This window comes from Zootoca vivipara, chromosome 7 (assembly GCF_963506605.1).
Source record: "Zootoca vivipara chromosome 7, rZooViv1.1, whole genome shotgun sequence".
NCBI classification, from domain to species: Eukaryota; Metazoa; Chordata; class Lepidosauria; order Squamata; family Lacertidae; genus Zootoca; species Zootoca vivipara.
Genome location: NC_083282.1, coordinates 18,437,261 through 18,459,705, shown reverse-complemented (window position 1 = coordinate 18,459,705; position 22,445 = coordinate 18,437,261). Strand labels below are relative to the sequence as shown.

Here is a 22,445-nt window from a genome sequence, read left to right as displayed (position 1 = left end):
TTATTGTTACTTGCTCAGAGATGCACTAAATAAACAACCACCTGGAAGGGGCCACTACTTGTTTCCTAGTAACACACATTCCATCATTACACATCCGAATCACAGTTGTATAAGACCCCTCCTCTTCAGAGAGGGGGGGATTTGCGGACGGGACCTGCTCTACGCAGCAGGCAGGGGGCGGGATCCGCCCCCTGCTCCACCTTTACCTGCCGCGCTCAGGGCTGGCCAATAGGGCCAGCTGAGGGGGCGGAGCTAACAGGTCTTTAAATTAGCGCGGCAGGCTCCAGATCGTCCCTCTTTGCCCCTGCACCACATCGGATCTCCTCGTCGCTGGATCGTCGTTGGATCTTCGTCGGAGTGACCACGTGGGAGCTGCCCCCCTTCCTTTTGTTCTCTTCCTTCTTTTAGGTGCTTCAGCCGTATCCAGGGGACCTGAGGCTTTTCAGCGCTTCTCGGCTCTTACCGCGATCGCGATCGCCCCGCCGCAGCGGATTCCCTGGTGCCCAATCCAGCTAACTTCGGCCCCAGACGGCAGTTCTGCCCCTGCGTTTGGCCGCCACCGCGTGTGTCGCTCCGGAACCCCTCTGCTGCTCTTTACAGCGCTCCCTGGCTTTGCACACCCACGCTCCTCAGCTGTTCAGCGGGAAAAGCCGCTGCCGGGAGCCCTGAACGTTCCTGAGTGTACGCAGCCGGGCTTGACGCCGCTGCCGCCGCTTACCTCACCGCCCAGGACGTCGCAGTGAGTTCTTTGCCTCACCCCCCTTTCTGCCGTGGTCCCAGGGGCCCTCCCCTTGCCGTAGCAGTTTTTCTAGCGCCCGCGGACTCTTTAAAACACCGCTACCGCGGTCCGCTGGCCTGAAGCCCCTGCATCTCCGCTCCCAGCGCTCTTACAGCCCCCTCCCCGCTTCACCCGTGCTTGGCAGCATCTCGGCTCCCAGCGCAGTCCGTCCTGCGGACTCTGTGCCTGTAGGGGACGGTTAAACGTGGGTCACTTTAAAACTCAGCTGCTAACTCCTGTGCCCCCCCCTCACGGGTTTAAACTGCCCTCTGAGGTGTCCGGACCAGCTATCCTTTCCCCCCCCCCCTGCTGGGTGGTTCTGGGGGTTGGTGTTCACGTGTGAGTGGTCCCGCGATCAGCTGGGAGGCGGGTGCCGGTTGCTTAAAAGGAGCCTGTTTTACAAGTTGTGTAATTGGTGGGGGTAATTTTAGCTGGTTCTTGGGAGCTCGGGTTTTTAAGCGTCCACTGGCTTACAGCAACGTGCAGTAATTTGTGGTCTTGGTCTTGTTGGTTCCTTATACTGAGTGTGTCTCTTGGTGTGTTGTTTTACAAACCCGGCGCCATCTTGGGTGTCCCCACGTGTGCAGCCCCGGGCAGCCATTTTGAGTGTGCCTCTTTGTGCTCTGTTTTGTTTTTCTATTTTCCTTTTACTAGATAATAATAGTAATAATAATAATAATAATATAATTATAATTATAATAATAATAATACAGCAGTGCGTTGCCTGGGCGCCTTTATAAGCAAACTAATTCAGGAATCTTGACTTTAATTTGAAAGTTATTTAGTTGGGGTGTTAAAATCCAGCGTTCTGGCCAGGGCACTGAGCAGGCTGATTCATTGCCTCTCCTTGGGGGCTGCATTATCAGCAATAGACACTTAATTGCATTGGGAGTTCTCTCCGGTATAAGTCTTGGTTCCCTCTTGGCCTGTAGCGGCTGTGCCCCAGGCAATTGCTTCCTTTGTGTGTTTTATCTGGCCCCTTGCTACATTTTAGCTTGCCTTCCCTGATCTGAGATTCAGCTTGCCTGTGCTGGTGTCTGCTGCCTTGGACCCCCTACTTGGTTTTTTGCTTGTGATAAGGCCAATCCCCTGCACATAGTAGTAAGAATAATACAGTTTAGCTTGCCTTTGCTAATTTAGCCCGCATTTGCCGGTCTCCTCCTTTAATAAATAGTAAAGAATAATAATAATAATAATAATAATAATAATAATAAACAAATAAATAAGAAAAAATAAAATAGAATAAGTTAAAATAAAATAAATAAATAAACAAAAAAAATATATATAATAAAATAATTATAGCATAATTAATTGATTGTTTGGACATATACTGTTGTCATTGTTGTTGGTTGGTTTCCACATGGAGTCGGGGAACAAAGTCGCCATGGACGTGCAGCCACCAAAGGATGTGGAGTCGGGAAAGAAGCCCGCCCATGTTGACACTGCCTCTAACGCGAGAGGACAGGTAGGCAGCAAGCCGCGGGCTCCTCGTAAGAAGAGTGCTCCCCCAAAGGTGGTGACTCAATTCTTTAGCGAACTAAAAACCTTCATGTTGGGTTTCGAGGAACGCATGACTAACCCTTCTTCTAAGGAATCTAGGTCTTCATCGCCCGATATTATTCCTGATACGCAGCAGGACGATCGGCCGGGCACGTCAGCGTCTTTGTGTCACGGTCCACAGTCAGGTAGGCAGGACAGGTCCCCGGTCGCTGCCTTAATATCCGCAGCATCTGTGGCTAGGGACCAAACGGTGCAGGCTTCCCTCCGTAACTCATCTTTGCCTCAGTCTTCCTTGAGCATTCCACAGGGTCAGCGGCATAGCGTTCAGCATCCCGGGGCCGATATCTCTTCCGGAGGCGAGGAAGCACAGCCTCATGCCCCGAGGAGCCAGCAGCCGGGTGGAAAGCGGCGTGCCAAGACGAAGCATATCCAGGAGTCCCACACCTCTTCTGATGGGGAGGATGAGCAGCGTCAGGTCCAAAAAAAACACCAGGCAAGGCGAACAGGCAGTTCCGGGGGTAAGCACGTGCAGGACTCCTATGCCTCTTCTGGAGATGATGAGGATCACAGGGACAAGCCAGCACGAAAGAGACATCATAAGAAGAAACATGCCTGCAGGAAGTCGCGTTCTCACAGTTCAGAATCAGGTACGTCATCTGATTATGATAGCGATGCATCTCTGGAGTCTTACTGGGGGAAGGCTGAAGGGATTTCTGGCCTTCCGGACTGGGCCTGGCGTAGGAGGGCTAATTCCCACCGTAAAAAATTTGGGGGTGCGTTGGAATGGAAGGATGGGGCCCTAGTAGCGGATGTTACTTCCTCCACGCACACTGAATCGGACACAGTTCCTGGTGACCACCTTTCCCCTAAACTGAGGGAAAAAGTATTGAATGGGGAGTACGTAGATATGTTCGATTTGGTCCCACCTGCTGAGGAGCTGGGTAAGGGAGAGAAAAAGCCTTCTTACTCGAGGCGTAGGGGCAAGCCGAGGGTACCTAGGACCTTCGAGAACTGGCTTGACGGCTACCAGGCATTCATGGGGGCCGTAGTGGCCGCATACCCCAAGCGGGCCCTGCATCTGGTGGCCTATCTGACCAATATTAGGACAGCCTTTTCCCTAGCCGGTGAAGCGGCGGCTATTAGATATGACGAGAAGTTCCGCAGGAAGGCTTCTCGCATTCCTAATGCGCGCTGGGACAAAATTGAGAGTGGCATCTGGAACGTTGTGGTTGGCCCGTATGTGGAAAAGAAACCGCAGGAGGCCTACCGCTCGGGCCGTTCGGATGCCAGGAAGGAGGTAAGGCGAAAACTGCTGTGTTGGGAGTACAATAAAGGTGTTTGTAACAGATCTGTCTGCAGGTTCTCGCATGAATGCGAAAAGTGTGCAGGAGCTCACCCAGCAACGTCATGCCACAAGGGTAGGCAGCCCTTTCGTGGGGGCCGGGGACACTACCAACAAGGGCCTAGAGGTGCCCCCGGCCCCACCAATGCAACAGCAGGGAACCGCAATTGACATCAGACCGCAGGAAACCAACAGGGAACCGGGGCTGGCGTGTTCCCCCATTAAGCTTGCCCCATTGCGTCTCCTTCTAGATATCTATCCTAACAAGAAAGCCGCTAATTATCTCTGGCTAGGTTTTTCACAGGGTTTCAGGATTCCTGTAGCGGGTTCACTTACAGCCAAGGATTCCCCAAATCAGAAATCCGTCAGGGAAATGCCCGAGGTCGCCATCAAAAAGATTGGAAAAGAGATTGCAGCGGGTAGGGTGGCAGGACCCCCCACTTCAAAACCTACACATCTCCCCTTTAGGCATTGTCCCCAAGAAGTCCCCGGGAGAATATCGGTTAATTCACAACCTTTCCTATCCAAAAGGGGGCTCCGTTAACGATGCGATACCACCCGAGTTATGCTCAGTCAAATATGCATCTTTTGATCAGGCAGTAAAGCTAGTTAGGGGGCATGGGCCGGGTGCCCTCCTGGCAAAGTGTGACATTGAGTCCGCCTTCCGGCTCTTGCCAGTTCATCCTAGGGATTTTCATTTATTAGGTTTCAAGTTCCAAGGAAATTTTTACTATGACAAGGCCATGCCGATGGGTTGTTCGGTTTCCTGTGCTGCATTTGAGACCTTCAGCACCTTCCTGGAATGGGCCCTGCGTTTTAGGACCGGCCTGTCAGGGGTGTGTCATTATCTAGATGATTATTTACTCGTTGGTAAACCGGACACAGCAGAATGTGCTTTTCTTTTAAATGCATTTGCGTCCCTAGCTCATGAATTAGGCGTTCCCCTGGCTGCCGATAAAACGGAGGGTCCAGTTCCCTCCCTCACCTTTCTTGGCATTGAGCTAGATACCATTTCTCAGTCTTCCCGCCTTCCCCGAGAAAAAATCTGCGCCCTTAGTGATACCATACGTGCGGTCCTTCCACTTAAAAAACTTACTCTTAGGCAGATCCAATCCCTCCTTGGTCATCTTAATTTCGCGTGTAGGGTAGTCTCCCCTGGCCGCCCCTTTTGCTCGCGGCTGTCTAGATTGTCCGCCGGCCTCAAGCTGCCTCATCACAGGGTCCGCCTCCCAAAGTCCGTCAAAGCGGATTTGGAAATGTGGCTAAAATTTTTGGAGCATTATAATGGTATCTCTTTGTGGCAGGACACCATGATGTTACACGCAGACTTTCAGGTCCAATCTGATGCGGCGGGGTCCCTTGGGTTCGGCGTCTACTTCCGAGGGTGCTGGTGCGCTCAGCGTTGGCCAAAGAGCTGGCAAGGCAAGGCCATCACTAGGGATCTCACTTTTCTTGAGTTTTTCCCAATAGTGGTTGCAGTGCACCTGTGGACAGCCGAATTCCGGAACCGCCGGGTTTGCTTCAGGACCGACAATCAAGCTGTGGTAAACGTATTGGCCAAGCAGTCCTCACGTTCTGATAGGGTTTCCAGTCTACTGCGCTCATTTGTGCTGCTCTGCCTAGAGTGTAACATACTGTTTTCAGCCAAGTTTGTGCCCGGGATAAAGAATGACATAGCGGATGCTTTATCTCGATTTCAGATGGACCGCTTCCGGTCACTGGCACCTCTAGCTCAGCAGTGGCCAGAACCCTTCCCGGACCACCTCTGGAGCCTTGGAAACGCAACGTGATTAAGGGAGTATTGGCCTCCGTGGCCCCTTCTACCCTCCGTTCTTACAATCAAATCTGGGGTAACTTTTTGGACTACCGGTGCAAAGTTCTAGCCCTTGCACATAATATCCCACCGACCACAGATCACGTTTTACAATACTTGGAGCATCAGTACACTTTGGGGCGGGCAGCAAAAACTTTAAAAATACATACAGCTGCAATTACTTTCTTCAGTAAGTCTATGTTCTCCTTGGACCCTTGTGCGGACTTCATCGTCCACAGGGCAATTGACGGTTGGGGCAGGCTTCAGCCCAAAAAAGCCGAAGGGCGTAGGCCAATAACTTACGAATTGCTCTGCCTGGTTCGCCAAAAGTTAAGGTCAATTTGTTGGTCTAGATACGAGGCGCGTTTATTTTCTGCAGCCTATGCCATCTCCTTCTTTGGGGCCCTCAGGGTCGGAGAGATAGTAGTGGAAAAGCACTCAGACAATGAATATCGTGGCCTTCTTTTGAATGACATTCAGTTGTCCAGCGCAGAACTGTTAGTACATATCCGCAGTTCAAAAACTGATCAGCGCGGCAAGGGTGCCTGGTTAAAGTTAACAGCTTCTGACCATCGAGGTCCATGTCCTGTGAAGGACACTAGGCGTTATTTGTGCCTGAGACCTGCTGGCGCTGGCCCACTATTTATCCATGAGGACGGTTCCCGGCTGATGAGGCACCAATTCACACGGGTCTTGCGCATGGCAATCGACGCATGCGGGTTTCCAGCAAAGGAATATGCCGCACATTCTTTTAGGATAGGGGCTGCTACCTCTGCAGCACATTTAGGCCTCCCTACAGACAGGATTAAGGAATTGGGCCGTTGGAAGTCGAACGCCTATAAGGGGTACATTCGTAAGGATCTTTAGCTGGCAGCCACTTACCTCCTCCCTCTCCTCCCTTCATTCCGCAGCTTCACCCTCAGTACGAGTCTGGATTTGTGGGCACAGCATCGTGCACTGGGCACGAGTGCGGGCGTGCGATAGGGGCCTTGGCAACAACCTGGGTTTGCCGGCTGACGTGTGCGTTTCCTGGATCTCAAGGCGTGGGATGCGTTGGGAAGAGCTGGTGCCTGCTGTGACAGCTCGGGCTGCTGCTTGCGGTCCCCCTGATATCCTCATTATCCAGCTGGGGGAAAATGATCTTGCTTACAGAAAGAGCGTGGACTTATTGCTCCATATAAAGAAGGACTTTGATGGACTTGCTGCCTTGTTCCCGGCTACTACCTTGTTTTGGTCCACACTGCTCAAGAGGAGAGTGTGGCGCGACAGTCATAACCCACGGGCCTTGGAAAAATCCAGGAAACTGCTGAATCGTGTTTTGGCACGCAAACTGCGTAACTTGGAGGGCAATGTTGTGGAGCACCCTGAAATCAAGTTCAGTGAGGAGGCTCTCTACCGTGATGATGGCGTGCATCTTTCAGATCAAGGAAACGACATCTGGCTGGCTGATATCACACGAAGCATTAGGGCTTGGTTACAGCGGTGAGGGTATTGGCGGCGAGCCCCTTTTGGGCTCGGGTGGCGGTAGGCATTGGAATATGGAGTTGTCTGGTGTGTTCGAGGACTGGTTGTGGCCATCATCCAACCCTCCTCATATAGGGGTATCCCCTTAAGGGATCCGGCGGTCGTGGATCCCGTCCGACGCCCTGCAGGTGGCTAGGGCCATGGCACGACCCCGGTGGCACCAGGGGGAGCTTTCAGTTGTATTTGCATCAACAGGCTCCTCCCTTGGGGTGTTAACCTGATATGACCCCCCGCCGAGCGGGGTGGAGTCACGCTTGCTAGGGAGTCCAATGCCTAAGCCAATACCTCTCACTTGCTTTAACCAATAAAGTTGTGGCCTTATTCGACCCATTAACCTTAATACCACGTGTCACCGTGTCTTTATTTCTTGCGGGGGGGCGGGTCCTCGAACCGCAAGACCCCTCCTCTTCAGAGAGGGGGGGATTTGCGGACGGGACCTGCTCTACGCAGCAGGCAGGGGGCGGGATCCGCCCCCTGCTCCACCTTTACCTGCCGCGCTCAGGGCTGGCCAATAGGGCCAGCTGAGGGGGCGGAGCTAACAGGTCTTTAAATTAGCGCGGCAGGCTCCAGATCGTCCCTCTTTGCCCCTGCACCACATCGGATCTCCCACCCGCCCGCCCTTTAGGTCGTCCCTTAGTCAGGTACATTTTGACCTTGCTATGGACTTCGGTTGGTCGCCTTTGGGTCGCCTTTGGTGGCCAAAAGGGTCCGGGTAGGAGTTTTTTCTCCAATTGGCTAATTGGCACCGGCCTCTTGGTTTTTTCGCCTACCTCGTAGCAATTCGTCACAACTTCTTCTTCGGTATTTGGCGGTAGGCATTGGAATATGGAGTTGTCTGGTGTGTTCGAGGACTGGTTGTGGCCATCATCCAACCCTCCTCATATAGGGGTATCCCCTTAAGGGATCCGGCGGTCGTGGATCCCGTCCGACGCCCTGCGGGTGGCTAGGGCCATGGCACGACCCCGGTGGCACCAGGGGGAGCTTTCAGTTGTATTTGCATCAACAGGCTCCTCCCTTGGGGTGTTAACCTGATATGACCCCCCGCCGAGCGGGGTGGAGTCACGCTTGCTAGGGAGTCCAATGCCTAAGCCAATACCTCTCACTTGCTTTAACCAATAAAGTTGTGGCCTTATTCGACCCATTAACCTTAATACCACGTGTCACCGTGTCTTTATTTCTTGCGGGGGGGCGGGTCTTCGAACCGCAAGCAGCATACCTTTAAAAAGGAAGCATGAATCATGCATTGCAAGGTGTAGGTTGTTAACGGCAAATAGCCTGGTTGAAGTCAGCAGAAAGCTGTTTGTGATACCTCTAATTCTGGCAGAGAGTGGGGGGAAGGACCACGCTTTTCTTTTGGATGCTGAGAGTGGGAGAGATGGGTAGCTTAATCACAGCATTTTAAAGAAGGAAGTAGGTTTGTGATCTGTTTTGCTCCTGCTGGCTTTGTCTCTCTGGACCGGTGTTTTCCTCTAGTGTACAGAGCTTTTTATATTCAACCCAGTGTCCAACCGTGAGATCTGATAATATTTTTAAGACTTTAAAATGAAGGCTTTAAGTTTTTGAAATGATGGGTTTGAATCTGAACAGGATGCATTCCAAAGGGCTTTTATCATCAACCATAATCTTCTCCTTTTTTGGTAATAATATTTTCTTCTTTTCCCCCGTATAGCAACTTACATTTGTTACTCAACAATTATATTCCAATTCAACAAAACTAGCGACATCCGGCTCACCCAACATCAAATTACAAACAACTGAGGTTTAAGGTTTCATCTTATCTAATTTCATCCTCTCTAACATGTTTCTTAATATATTCTGCTGTTTCCTTACACTTGAAACCCCGCTGTGGTCTTCACATATGGGAAATATCAACCATAATCTTCTAACAGCAAAGGGAGGAGGAGGAATGAGAGAGCTAGAAAGTAACAGAACTAGGAAAAATGCATACCTTACTTGCAGGTCCATATAGTTAAAGCTATGGTTTTCCCAGTAGTGATGTATGGAAGTGAGAGCTGGACCATAAAGAAGGCTGATCGCCGAAGAATTGATGCTTTTGAATTTTGGTGCTGGAGGAGACTCTTGAGAGCCCCATAGACTGCAAGAAGATCAAACCTATCCATTCTGAAGGAAATCAGCCCTGAGTGCTCACTGGAAGGACAGATCCTGAAGCTGAGGCTACAATACTTTGGCCACCTCATAAGAAGAGAAGACTCCCTGGAAAAGACCCTGATGTTGGGAAAGATGGACGGCACAAGGAGAAGGGGACAACAGAGGACGAGATGGCTGGACAGTGTTCTTGAAGCTACGAACATGAGTTTGACCAAACTGCGGGAGGCAGTGGAAGACAGGAGTGCCTGGCGTGCTATGGTCCATGGGGGTCACGAAGAGGATTTTTTTTGCAGTAGGTGATGTGTACAGAAAATGAAGAATGGAAGGGGGAACAAACAGTGCAGGCTGTTTTCTGTCTGTGTCATGTTTACATGGGTTCTTTCATAAATGTGCTCCGTTCTGTTTCATAAAATTATAGGTGACGTTGGTCTGGCACGAGAAACCCATGTTGCTGTGTTTCTTTCCTAAATGATTGCAGACTGACTGCTTAATGATCATGATACTTTGGGTATCAAGACAACTAGTCAGTGGCTGTCTGTGTCCTCTCTTCTTTTCTCCTTTTCATGAGTGAGAATAACAGTTGCCTGCCTCCAGTCTCTCAGAATCCCTTTAGTACCCTGAGATGCAATTTGCCTTGCCCCCAAAATTCTTTTAGAGTGGTTAGGCACTCTTCTATCACCTTTTTACGTATGTTACCTCACTACCTTTCAACACCAACCTCCGTTTTTCACCCAAAACAAGCCTGTACCAAAATTCCCATTTAAATACTTATTGGTAAATCTACACTTTCTCTCTCAAAATACACCTTTCTAAATATATTTGTCTTCAAAATATGTATTTCCAAACATATCTTCTCTCAAAACAGTGGATAACTGAATCCCAAACCTCCATTGGTCTTGGATGTATGGATCAAGTCAGTTCATACTGGAATTTCTCAATTTAATTCCTCAACCTTTTTGCACCTTGCTCTAGAACTCTGGAAGCAGCTATAGTCTTTCTGGCTGTGATGTCATAATGTATGTGTCTCCTGGACAAATCAGGTTGGCCTGCCTTGCTTTACTGCTTAAGTATTACAAATATTAAGTGGTTTAGAAATCCTTTTAAATTAATAAAATTAAATGTTCTAGGGTCAACCTCCCCCCCCCCGAATCTCCTTAATAGAAGTTAGAAGTTTGGAAGCTTAGCTTACAATCCTTGAATGGTACAAAACAAAGCCTAACTGGTTAAATTTCTGTTATGTCTGTTGGCCAACCAGTCTTTCATTGTATGTATTGGGGGATAATAATCAAGAATGGTAGGGAGAGAAAGGGGGATATTATACCAGGGCATCATTTACGAAATGTTGCATCTTTAAAACCGTCTAGGAATAATCACCATCTCAGCCAAAGGCTTTCCCCTCTCATGTCAACAACAGGAGTGTGAGGAGACTCACATTGTGTCGGGTGTCATTGCTTCTGAGCCTCAGCTTGACACAATGGAATTGGGGGGGGGATGTAACATCTGCATGAGAAACGAATGGCTGAAGGCCTGGCGCCGGCAGAAAATGCTGCTGCAGTAAGATATGCAAAGAGCGACGTCCCCACTGAGACAAACCCATCACAACCTTTCTGAGCTGGCCAGAGGAAGGCTTGGCAGTGACATCTATGAGAAGGCTGTGAAAGCACAAAGGTTGAGGGCATCTAACAATAAAGAGTTCCAGACAGTAAAAAGATCACTTTGTGCTCTTTGGAACAAAATGTTGCTCTGCATTGGAAAGAGTCCCATTGGACTCCACTGGCTCCTGCTCGATGGAAGTCATGGCAACAAAGGAAGCAGTTTGCCCTTAGGATTTCAAGGGTTTGGACTAACCATAAAAGTTATCCTCATTTGGAAATGAATGCCTACTGATGTGGGTGGGGGCAAGATGAGAGAGGAAAGAAATCTGTGTGCAGTGTCTTCAGCCACCGAATACTTGTCTCCATCTAGAAGTATTCCCCAATACACAGTGGAACCTCGGTTTTCAAGCGTCTCAGAAGCCGAACAATTTGGAACCCAAACGCCAAAAACCCGGAAGTAATTGCTTCCATTTTCAAATGTGCCTTGGAAGTTGAGCGGCTTCTGAGACATGTTTCTCCATTTTTTCAATGGATTTTGCCAACTGCCGATTCTCAGTTTTCGAACGTTTTGGAAGTCAAACGGTCTTACGGAAAGGATTAGGTTTGAGAACCGAGGTTATTCTGTACATGGTGTTGTATGTCTGAGTTTTCCAAAGCAACTACTATATTCCCAACTTAAGAATGGAAAGTGAAATACCAGTGGACAACAAAAGAGGTTTAAGGATGCTCTTAAGGCAAATCTTTAAAAATGGAGTATAAGCACGGAAAATTGGGAAACACTTGCCTGTAAGCGCTCCAATTTGAGAACAGCCTTTACCAAAGATATCATGGACTTTGAAGAAGCACAAACTCAGGATGAAAGAGAGAAACGAGCTAAGAGGAAGGCACGTTTGGTAAATCCTCACTGTGATCAAACCGGAAACCTATGTCCCCACTGTGAAAGGACGTGTGGATCCAGAATTGGCCTCCACAGTCACTTATGGACACACTGTCAAGACCGTGTTCATGGAAGACAATCTTACTCAGCTATGCGTGATCTCCAAAGAAGATGCCCGAGTCCTTTCTAATTCCTGGCTGCAAGTGCTGGAATGGCTAGGCAAGTTTCTTGGCAATAGCCTAAGTATTGGTCGTTAAGGTAACAAAGTAAGTGGCTCTATGACAGAGGACAATGGGTGGGTCTCCCTCCCCCAACTGTCTGTTAGAAAGACAAAAGCCAGAGCTGAGGTTTGTGAGGTAGGAGATGGAGACTGCAGGCTGGGCAGCTGGGAGATAGAGCCATGCCTGATTTCTGGTAGAATCCAAGGCTTTGGCTATTGGGATAAGTAAAACTCTCCTGGGGCTTAAATGCTGTGAACCCCTCCATCACAGGCTCAGGTTGAATATGTGTGTAAATAAACTGCCAAGAGGAAGAGGAACAACCATTGAAAGGCATCTTGAAAAAAAAAAAGCTCAGGCTGCTGAGAATGGGTTGATGGGTGCTTGAGCCTGTTGAAAATAATTCTGAAGAGTTCCTATGTCACAGAAGTACTATTCTGCAATGCAAAGAGACAGAGTAGAGTATTATTTCTGGCCTGATTCCAAATACATTTGGATTGAGTGGTTCAAGAGGGCTTCAAAATGAATTATGGGGCCATTTCTTTAAATAAAACAGATATAATTACATGCTTCCTTAAAAGATCTGAGAAATATCAAGAGTGTGGGGCAATTTAGAATTGGGAGGGCAAAAAAGAAAAGGACGGAAGAAGGATAACAAACACAGGAGGAACAGAAAGACAAAGCACCCTGAAGCACTATGTTCTTCAGCCATAAAACAATCCATAGCTGCCCAATCATTAAAGCAAAAGTTTACGCATGTAACAAGAATATACTTATGGTCCCTATGCACAGTATGACATTTGTTAGGCAGCCAATGTTATATCAGGGTCGTTGTTCTGTCTTTGATAATGCTCATTTTCTCCTGAGGTTAAATCAGTTTAGACACCATCTAGTCTTACATTGTAATTATTATTTTTCTATCAGTTAGAATCAGCTGCCAATTTGTGGCATCTAGTGACATGCATTAGAAACCAAACTGATAGCAACAAACAGTCCTGAATAGAAAGATCTTGGTGTGTATTCACTATTCAGGAGATAGGGCTGGTTTCAAGGGAAGCAAATCTCCTCAAGCCCAAATTCAAACCCTGCTTCAGCTCGGTCTTCCATGGGCAGTGAATGGATTACTTCCCCCCCCCCATCCCACTTTCCTTGCAAAAACCGAATGGTGTATTAAGGAGAAACGTTATTCATGTTAGCTCCCAATATTCAATTGTCTTTTCATTACAGGCATTTGATTAAATATGCTATGGTCTGATGATGTGTGTACAGATGAATATATATGAGAAAATGAGAACAGGAAGAAGAAGAAGAAGAAGAAGAAGAAGAAGAAGAAGAAGAAGAAGAAGAAGAAGAAGAAGAAGAAGAAGAAGAAGAAGAAGAAGAAGAAGAGGAGGAGGAGGAGTTTGGATTTGATATCCTGCTTTATCACTACCCTAAGGAGTTTCAAAGCGGCTAACATTCTCCTTTCCCTTCCTCCCCCACAACAAACACTCTGTGAGGTGAGTGGGGCTGAGAGTGTGTGACTAGCCCAAAGTCACCCAGCAGCTGCATGTGGAGGAGCGGAGATGAGAACCTGGTTCCCCAGATTACGAGTCTACCGCTATTTACCACTACACCACACTGGCTCTACAGTGTGGAACTGTAGAGTGGAACTGTAGAACTGCAGAGTTGGAAGGGACCATGAGGACCATCTAGGCCAACCCCTTGCAATGCAAAAAACCTCTGCCCAACGTGGGCCTCAACCCACGACCCTGAGATTAAGAGCTAGAGAAGAACATAGGAACTGCTGGGCTGGACCATCTAGGCTAGGGATGGGAAGCTGTTACTCTCCAGATGTTGCTAGACTTACAGCTCCTGTAACCTCTACTGACCACACTGACTGGGACTGATGGAAATTGGGAGTCCAACAATGCCTGGAGGACCACAAGGTCACCACCCTTGATCTAGGCCAGGCACCCCCAAGCTTCGGCCCTCAAGATGTTTTGGACTACAGTTCCCATCATCCCTGATCACTGGTCCTCTTATCTAGGGATCATGGGAGTTGTAGCCCAAAACATCTGGAGGGCCGCAGTTTGGGGGTACCTGATCTAGGCCAAAATCCTGCCTCTAACATTCTGTGCATTCACAAGCAGGTCAGACAAGTGATCCCCTTTCTCTGTTGTGTGTTCCTAGGTGCCTCTGTAGGAAGCACCATTTAGCTATACAGTCAAACCTTGGTTCTCGAACGGCTCCATTTTTGAACGTTTTGGTTCCCAAACGCCGAAAACCAGGAAGTAACTGCTCCAGTTTTCAAATGATTTTTGGAAGCTGAATGTGCCACGTGGCTTCTGTTTTGAGTTTCCCTATTGTATTGAGGCTTCTGCTTTGAGTTTCCCTATTGTATTGAGGCTTCTGCTTTCAGTTTTTGGTTGTCAAGCATTTCGGAAGTCAAACGGTCTTCTGGAACGGATTACGTTCGACAACCGAGATTTGACTGTATCTACAAGCTGCTCTAGCTTTTAAAATGATGGCTTGTTTAGTTGGCAGTCGAGCTACTAAACTGGACATTCCCAATACATTGTACACAGGAATGTAAAAGAAGGGAATGCAGGCATTTAGGTGTTGTTTCAAACACTCCTAAAATCCACAGTTCGTTCATTGTGTCCACATGCTTAAGTCATGCTGGCCACATGAGCCAGAAAAACTGTCTGCGGAAAAACATCAGCTCCCTCGGCCAGTAAAGCGAGATGAGTGTCGCAACCCCAGAGTCGTTTGCGACTGGACTTAACTGTCAGCGGTCCCTTACCTTTACCTTTTTAAGAAGCTCTGCTCCCACTCCTACCGGTATGTAAATAGCAAGATTTTAAAAAGGGGTCCGAAAGTCACATGAGGGGGATTTGGTGCCAAGAAGATGCCTCTAGGTCACTCAGCACATTCGCTGCACAATTCCTGAAACTTTCTGCACGGCCGTTTCTGCTTTTTATTTATTTACGGCATTTATGCCCACCTGCATTTATGCAGCTTTCCATAAAACATGAAAATATGGTATAAAACAATAAAAATGATGAATTGACTATAAAGCTCTGGAACACAATCTTGTACATAGAAACATGGGAAGCAGCCTTAAACTGACAGAGACCATCGCTCCATCTACCATAGTTTGTCAGGGAGACATTCCCAGCCCTGTGCAGACAGGAGACATTCGCAGCCCTACCTGCAAATGCAAAGGATTGATCCTAGGATCTTTCATATGCAAGGCAGGTCACTTAGCGTTGTGAATTGTGTCGAGGAGCCTCATTATTCATCAGAATCTCTAACGCCATCTCAACCGCGAACCCAGGTCGAAATCCAGATGAAATGGATTGCATGCATAGAGTTTGGATCTTAATCTCCTCCAATACATTTTCTATATTGATGTGTGGGGGGTTTTTTCCTCTCCCCACTCCCTGCCATGCCAATAGGCTCTGGTTCCAGAATTAACCATGGCTGGGAGAAATGTGCATCTTTGCAAGAGATTCAGCTCTCCTCATCCATGTCTTTGCTCTTCACAGTTGGAGAAGACCTCAAATGGATCTTCCACCTTCACATGTAGTTTGATTTGCCACATTGTCTGTCTGTCTGTCTGTCTGTCTGTCTGTCTGTCTGTCTGTCTGTCTGTCTGTCTCTGTGTCTGCCTGCCTGCCTGCCTGCCTCTCTCTCTCTGTCACACACACACACACACACACACACACACACAGAGAGAGAGAGAGAGAGAGAGAGAGAGAGAGAGAGAGAGAGAGAGAGAGAGAGAGAGAGAGAGAGAGAGATCCCTACTTAGTCTATCTCATTTCCAGAAAAGATAACTCTGTGTGCATTTAGTTGCTTTTGTACCCAAGGCTTAGAAAAGCAGTCTCTTATGAAGTTAACCTAGCCTTTGAAGTAAAGGTTTCACAAATTACAATGACTGTTCGGAGTTTGTTTTAATTTCATCTGCTTTGAAGTCAGGTCCTTTTGCTGTTTCCCATTTTTTTGGCATCAGATACACACTGACATATGGTTAGGTAATATCTTCTATAATAATTCATTTCACAGTTTACATTGCTAACCACGGTCTGTGTCCAAAAGGGATTAATTCCACACACCCACACACCGCACACAGTGTTTTCTACAATCAGACATTGTGGTTTCTCTCTAGAACTCATGAGAATGTTCACTTTAAATTATTCAGAGCTAGATTAATATGTATGTCTAGAAGGAACTCCTACAATGCTGGGGTGAGTTTGAGAGAAGGTAGATGCAAAGATGACTTGTTAAAGTAAAGAAATGCATCTGGCTTCTCTTTTTAATATAAAAAATAAATAAGTCACAATGTATAAAGACAGTATTTAAACACAGTTTTCTCAGGCTAGAATTAGTGGACAAAAGGAAATGAAATTGCTAAAATTCCATTCATGATACAGCTTAAATTTCTGCTCTGGAGTGTTCAGTGGACATTTTCACAAGAGTCAGTAAGGATAGTCTTTCATCCACTTTTGTAAATCAAACTAAATAGCTACCGGTATATTAATACGAACTGCTTTTTCTCTGTTGCTTTAATGAGATTCAGAAATCTCACGCTCAAAAATTACTTTTAGCACTACTTGTAAAAAACATCCTGCACTTAGGATTTCTGAATGAGTAGTTTCTAGAACAAAATCAAAGCAGAAGAAAGAACCTATGAAAAATCTTAGGGGTGTGCAAGAATTTCCCTTTTTCTTTCCACCCTTCCATTTGTTTTCATCATTAAACTCTCCATTAAGTTTGCTATACATTCAATGAAATAACATTCACTCATATTTGTGGTCCTAGAACCAGGAACCCCCATTGGCCTTAGGCTGAGATACCTTGAGTTATGCATTCTCAGACCTCTATCACTTTGCAGGAACTGCAGGGAAAATCTGGGGCATGCTGGAGCTTAGCTAGGAACTATTTATTTCAAAACTTTATGGAAGATCTCGAGAAACAATTAGAGTGGGACAAACATGCCACCACACACCACCCCAATCTCCAAGCAGTGCGAGATTCCAGGGGGTACCAGGCATGATTATCAGAGTCTGTGTTTCCTTTGGACAATGAGGCACAGCAAAGACTGTAGTGTCTTTTTGATGTATGGTTTATTTATATACAACGTGGGCCTACTGTGGATGGATTCAAAACATTACACTCAAAGCGGGTTCCGTCTCTCTCACAGCTGCAGTACTGGATCCAAACTGCCAACCCCCATGGTACTTTGACTCTCCTTTGTCCAGCTCACAAACTGCTTGCAAAACCCATTAGCCCACTGCAATTCTGAAAGTCCAACTCCCACCTCTGCAATATCTTTGCTTACAACCCAGAGCCCAGGGCTTGGCTCCACCACTCTTGTGTCCAGCAGAGAAGCTTGCCTTGTTGATGGCCCATCACCTTGTCTACTCGCTTACTGATCCATCTCTTCAGGCTATTACTTCATGAGGAAGCTAGCCTGGCTTTTTAAAAGCAGGGCTTAAATTTAAAATGCTAAATTAAATGTCTGGCACCCCAGAGTTAGAAGGAGAGTCCAGGAACCCCAATAACTTATAACACTATGTTACAGGTAGGTAGCCGTGTTGGTCTGGATCGAAGTAAAATAAAAAAATTCCTTCAGTAGCACCTTAAAGACCAACTAAGTTTTTATTTTGGTATGAGCTTTCGTGTGCATGCACACTTCTTCAGATACAGTGAAATAACACTATGTATTTACCTGCTTGGTTTGTGTGTCAGGCCAGCTCACTTCTGTATCCTTAAAATGACGACAGTGATGATGTTGCAGCAAATGATTACTGCCTTAAAGCAGTGTTGTAAAATGGTTGAACCTCAGTAAGTGCTGGTAGGAAGCATTCGGCCACAAATCTGTCCTGCTGGAAATAAAAAAAAAATACAGTGAAGCAATCTCTTCAGAACCCCTCTGATGCACAGAAGGGAACAGAAGTCTGTAACATTAGTCTCTGTAATGGACAGGGAACATGAAGCTTCTAAAAAGGCTAGGCCTAGTATAAAACTAGGAACCTGCTCTCTTGCCTTTGGGCAGCAAAAGACACAAGTACTTTCCTTATGCATGCTAGACTTCTGTCCTAAGACCCAGTAACCCAATCCCAGTGTGGAATTGTAAATGCAATAAACAAATAATATCTATAGCTTTTTATATGTTATTGATATCACTTATACAGACCCTCCAAGTGCCCCTATTTTCTAGGGAGAGTACCAGATTTACAGAAGCCATCCTAGGTTCTGATTTGATCTCAGAATGTCCCAGTTTTCCTTAGGACAATTTTCATCAGAGAAATATCGGAGGGTATGGAGTCATGCAACCCCCGAGCCAGGGAGATAAGTAACTATACAATCTTTAGAATACATTTGAAGGCAGCCCTGTAGTCATACCTTAGGTTACGAACGCTGTGGGTTGCGCGTTTTCGGGTTGTGGACCGCGCAGAACCCAGAAGTACAGGAACGGGTTACTCCCAGGTTTCGGCGCTTGCAAATGCACCAAAGTGCAAAATGAGATCATGCGCAGAAGCGCCGAATCGCATCACACATGTGCGCAGACATGGCGCTTCAGGCTGCAAACACTGTGGGTTGTGAATGTGCCTCCCACACGGATCACGTTTGCAACCAGAGGTATGACTGTATAGGGAAGTAATTTTTAATGTCATGCGCTGGGCCTCCTCAATCTTGGGGGGAATTTGGCACCTCTGGTACTAGAAGAGTACTGTGGTTTTGCTTATTTTGTAAATAAAAAGATCACAATAGCCAGAAATGTGCTTTTTGTAGAAGTAAATGACATGTAGTCTGAAACACAGAGGCAGAGGGAAGGGGAATGCACACACACACAAAAAAAATAAGAAAAGAGAGCAATGAGATTCCCTACACATTTCAGGTAAACTCCTTTTCCTAAGGGGAAAGTTTCTTTTTTAAAAAAATATCTGCTTAGGCCAGCTACAGGCCACAATTTAACCTCCCTGAATGCCAGAGTTTCTAGACGTATCTGCAATAAAGGTGACAGTTCAGATAGGCCATAGGAGCAGCTTGCTCTGAAGCCAAATAAAATCAAGCTGCTCTAAACAGAAAGCTTGTTTCATTGTTATAGCAGCCTGGCAAACCCTGTAATGTTTTCTCTACCAGGCAGATGATTTGCAATTGGCTTGATTCGCATCAATGGAAATTACAAACAGTTTGCTGGAAAGCTGCAAACCCTATTTGCATTCCTCTTGTTCGAAAGGCTGAAAACATGCTGGCCATAACAAAATATTGCCTGGTGTACGGATTTTAGCAGACAAATGTTGGTCTGGCAGCAAGCTGGGTACAGTGCTCTCTTTTCGTTTTGCATTATAATTGCTGAGGGCATAGCTGCAGAATCTGTGGAAGGAAGCAATGGCTGGCCTGGGAATACAATACATCATTATAGCAATAAGCAGTGTCCCTAGCCCCCCCCCCCTGCAAAGCAACTATTGCCTTGCTGAATCCAACTATGGTCTAGCTAGCCCAAAATTATTTTGGCAATAGCAGAGAGCCTAATGTACCTGGATGCTCACAAGCAGGACTTGAAGGGAAATGCCACCCCTTGTTCTTTGTCTTCAGTATCTAGTAATCAGAGGAACAGCACCTCTGAAGATGGAAATGCCATACGCAGGGGTCAGCAAACTTTTTCAGCAGGGGGCCAGTCCACTGTCCCTCAGACCTTGGGGGGGGTGGACTATATTGTTTTGGGGGGGGAGGAAGAATTCCTATGCCCAGCAAATAACCCAGAGATGCATTTTAAATAAAAGCACACATTCTACTCATGTAAAAACACGCTGATTCCCGAACTGTCCGCAGGCCGGATTTAGAAGGTGATTGGGCCGGATCCGGCCCCCAGGCCTTAGTTTGCCTATCCATGCCAAACAGCTATCATAGTTGGGGGGGGGGTTGGACCTCTTGAGTGCCTGTAGTTTTCATTTTGCTTTTCATTTGTATACTGCCTTTCTATATTATGACACACATGGCAATTTACAGCAACAAACCATACAACAAAGAACACACACATCTTCCATACATGAAGGTGTAAATAAACCTCTACACGTACACAACTGTACAGTGGTAACTTGGTTTATGAACCTAATCCGTTCCGGAAGCCTGTTCTGAAACCAAACCATTCTTAAACCGAGGCACGCTTTCCCAAATGAGGCCTCCTGCCTCTTCCACCGTTCGGATTCTGTTCTTAGACCGAGGTAAAGTTCGCAAACCGGGACACTACTTCTGGTTTTTGTTCTTAAACCGAGGTACCACTGTATATGTTTGAGGGCTGTTCTTAAACCGAGGTATCACTGTTTATGTTTGGGTTCTTCTGCATGACTGGGAATGCAGTGTAGTCAGGTTTACTGATTATGTGGACATAAAACCCATACACAGGCAGTGGTTGTTTGCTAAATGTGGAAATTTGTAGTGCAAGCAGTCACCATGTTTTGAAGGTCTGAACAATAAACAAGCCTTCTGTTTCTCAAACAACAGATCCAAAAGTTTCCAAACAAGCAGTTTCTCTCATTCTCTCTCTCCTGATACGTTTTTTTTTTGTTGTTGTTGTTGTTGTTGTTTTGGTGTTTGTTAGTCATCCCATAACATGGTTCTCTTGCCAATGTACAATGAAATAAATTTTAAAATTACAAAAGGCAAAAAATACAAATAATATAATTCAAAACAACAACAACACCCCACAACAATGGCAATAACTTCAGCGGGTCAACTCTGACTAATGTGGGATGCCACATAATAAAATTACCACACGATGATTTTAACATGTCAGTTTGGAAGTTCCAATAGGTTGTTTCCAACCTCGTGCAACATTGGTGAAATTTCTTCCACGCCTTCCACTAGGGACTTAGAGTGCAAACGAATAAACAATTTAAAATATAGAAAAGATTAAAATGTCGCGGGAAACAAGCAAAAATGTAACTGCACTCTTCTAAATGCAAAACTAAGCCCCATCAGCAGAACGATCAATTTAACAGATGCCCAGCAGAAACGTAAGGTAAATAATCCAAATCCTCAGATATTAAATCCGAAAAGTCAGAGGTGTTCACTGACGATACGAAGTAAAAATAAATAAATACCCACCACACAAAAACTGGAGTGCTAAAGTCGCTTCCGTCATTTTAACAAACCAATCTTTTCTGTGTTGACCAAGCAAGGAGCTGAGGAGCAAGTGACCTCTCTCTCCTACTGGAAAACTGGCCTATTATCCATCTCTAATTCAAAACTGTTTGTTCACATTTTGAGGGTGGAGACCTTTTTTCTCCCTCTTTTGCTTCCAGGGCTGGCCCAGGAGATTCTGGTGCCTGAGGCGGGCAAGATGTGTCCCATCCTTTGCCAACCGTGTACAACCAGACTGGCAGTCGAATTGTTCTCAGTGCAGGTGACAGGCCAATGTCCCCCCACCATACCTGAGCAGCTATGGGGCTGTGAAGCCAGCTGTGCTCCTTGGGTAGAGGGACTGACTGTTAAACTGCTGCGGTAATTGTTGCTCTGTAAACAGAACAGTGGTCTCCCAGCAACTCTCAGCAGCCTTAACTACACTTCTTCCCAGGATCCTCTGGGGGGGAGGCAGTGTTCTGCCCCCACCCCCCACCCCAGGATCCCAGTTCGTTAGAGAAAGCAAATCTGTGTATTAGTATTAGGTAGAAGGATCAATTACTGTATGCTGCTCCTTTGAGAAAAAGGAGAAAGTACCTTTCCCCTTTTTCCAGACCTTAAGGCAGGCTGGGAAATGAAGGCACAGTAATATTCTAGTTTCTATGGGCTCTGCCCAGAGCAGGGGAAACCTCCCTCTCTCCTTTGCAACCTCCTTCTGTTTAGTTATTGCAAAAACTTCGTAGCAGAACTTCATAAAGAGCTTCCTAACCGCATTCATTCAAAGCCCAAAGAACAGCCTACTGGGACGTGAGTAAAATACCTCGACACGTGCCTTGTGAACTTCGATAAAATACATGCTTGAGAACTTTGCGGAGTTTTGTTTATACTATCCAGATTGAGAGGCGTATCATGATGGAACAGGCAGAGCTGTTTAAAGCGGTATGACACCACTTTAAATGTACAGAGCACCCAGGACCGGCCCTACGGTGCAGCAGGGGGGGGGGCGGAGGGATCTTCGAGCCAGGGCGCCAGATATGCTTAAGACGGCCCTGAGAGGGCCTGAAGTGACTGCCTCATCCTGCATTTCGATAAACCATGGGTAGGCAAACAAAGGCCCGGGGGCAGGATCCAGCCCAATCGCCTTCTAAATCCGGCCCGTCCGGGAATCAGTGTGTTTTTACATGAGTTGAATGTGTGCTTCATCTCTAGGTTATTTGTGGAGCATAGGAATTCCTTCCTTCCTCCCCCCCCCCATATATATATATATATATAGAGAGAGAGAGAGAGAGAGAGAGAGAGAAGGTTCTTTTTATCATATCATATGTGGTGGTCTTGTAGTAAGGTTAAAACTTATATATATACACTAAGTTTTAACCTTACTACAAGAACACCACATATGATATGATAAAAAGAACCTTCTTTCTCTTTACATTTCCAACACTTGTTTGATTTAGATTTACACATTTTTGCTCGTTTATTCGGTGTTCAATACCAACAATATATCCTTTTCATATAGTTTTCTCTTAGACCATAACATGCTGTAAATTTTATATCCATATTTCACAACCGTTC

At 46.5% G+C, this 22,445-nt stretch overlaps 1 long non-coding RNA gene across 2 annotated transcripts in view; it reads right to left on the bottom strand.

The window, feature by feature from the left end:
* The window catches only part of LOC132592427 (uncharacterized), a 134,211-nt gene extending 113,005 nt beyond the window's left edge, over positions 1-21,206 (bottom strand). For both annotated transcript variants that reach the window (XR_009557870.1, XR_009557869.1), the window contains exons 1-2: positions 20,859-21,206; positions 17,473-17,629 (exon numbers count right to left, since the gene is read on the bottom strand). This is a non-coding gene — a long non-coding RNA (uncharacterized LOC132592427). The remainder of the gene's footprint in view (positions 1-17,472; positions 17,630-20,858) is intronic.
* Positions 21,207-22,445: the final 1,239 nt, after the last annotated feature.